This window comes from Amphiprion ocellaris, chromosome 2, assembly GCF_022539595.1.
Source record: "Amphiprion ocellaris isolate individual 3 ecotype Okinawa chromosome 2, ASM2253959v1, whole genome shotgun sequence".
In the NCBI taxonomy this organism is placed as follows: domain Eukaryota; kingdom Metazoa; phylum Chordata; class Actinopteri; family Pomacentridae; genus Amphiprion; species Amphiprion ocellaris.
The window spans coordinates 9,068,421-9,069,899 of record NC_072767.1 but is presented as its reverse complement, the minus strand read 5'-3'; positions in this window follow the sequence as shown (position 1 = coordinate 9,069,899).

Here is a 1,479-nt window from a genome sequence, read left to right as displayed (position 1 = left end):
CTGAAGTGCCTCTTTTATTCAAGTCCTGTTCAGTTTTTGTTGCAAGGTCCAACTCTGTCTTGCAGTGACAATTAAAAAGCCCATGAGATGTCGTTAAAAGATTTTTTTAAGCACCCTCCTCTTCTCCCATCCCTCCCCCTCTCCACCCCTCTACCCTTGTACCTCTACCTCTCTACCTCTCTACCTCCACCTCTCTATCCCTCTACCCTTGTACCTCTACCTCTCTACCTCTCTACCTCCACCTCTCTATCCCTCTACCTCCATCCCTCTATCTCTACCTCTCTACCTCTTCTGTCCCTCTCAACCCACCCGGCCAGCAGGTAGATGGGTCCCCCCACATTAGAGCCGGGTTCTGCTCGAGGTTTCTTCCCTGTTAAAAGGGTTTTTTTCTTGCCACTGTCACCTTATGGCTGCTCTGGGGGTTCAGGCATATGGGTTCTGTAAAGCGGCTTGAGACAATATGACCTGTAATTTGCGCTATATAAATAAAACTGAATTGAATTGAAGCAATTGGACCTTTAGATTTTTTTTGCCTTGGCAGTATTTCCAAGGTTAATAATGACCTTTATTCTTAAATGTCACAGGCAGATTACTGCATAGCAAGTACACTTCTGAGCCTTAAAGTATACAGCATAGTAAGAATTCTAGTGGAATCTAAATTTTACAAAGATTCCAGTGTTTTTAGCACTCTATTTTTGGTGAGCGAGGTCTTTAATTAGAAAGCATTGATCAATATGACTTCAACTTGATAAAGACTGTTTAGCCACAAGATTGAAACAGCTGAACTGAATAACCTTGATTATCTTGTGACAATTGCGTTTGTCAAAAGGTGGAATATAATTGGCAGAAAGTGAACAATACATTATTTTACTTTACGTGTTGATAATAGGATTAACTGGCAATGAGGTTTGAGTGAATCTAACTATAGACAACCTATGATGTACAGACAACTTGGTCAGTGTATCTCCAAAGTAGTGGTTAGTACCTACCAAAAGTGGTCCAAGGAAGCACAGTTGCTGAACAGACAAGAGGTCTCATGTGCACCCAAGGTTCATTTATGCTTGTGGAGAGTGAAGACTGGTCTGTGTAGTTCCATCCCACAGAAGAACTACAGTAGCACATATAACTGAAAATCTTAGTGCAGTGTTTTCTTATACATTGCGCGGATGGCTGGGTGCATTGTTTACTCGGGGACGCGATGGCAATGGATTTGCTGGGAAATTCTGGGTCCTGCATTCATGTGGATGTTTTTTTGACATCTACCTTAACATTGTTGCAGACAATGTGCACCCCTTCATAGCAATGGTATTCCCTGATGACAGTAGACACTTTCAGCAGGATAACGTTTCTTGCCACACTGCACTGTTCGGGAATGGCTTGAGGAACATGACAAAGGGATCAAGATCCCAGCTTGGCCTCCAAATTCCATACTTCTGAATCCATTCTGTGACATGTAATAGAAAAACTAGTCTGATTCAT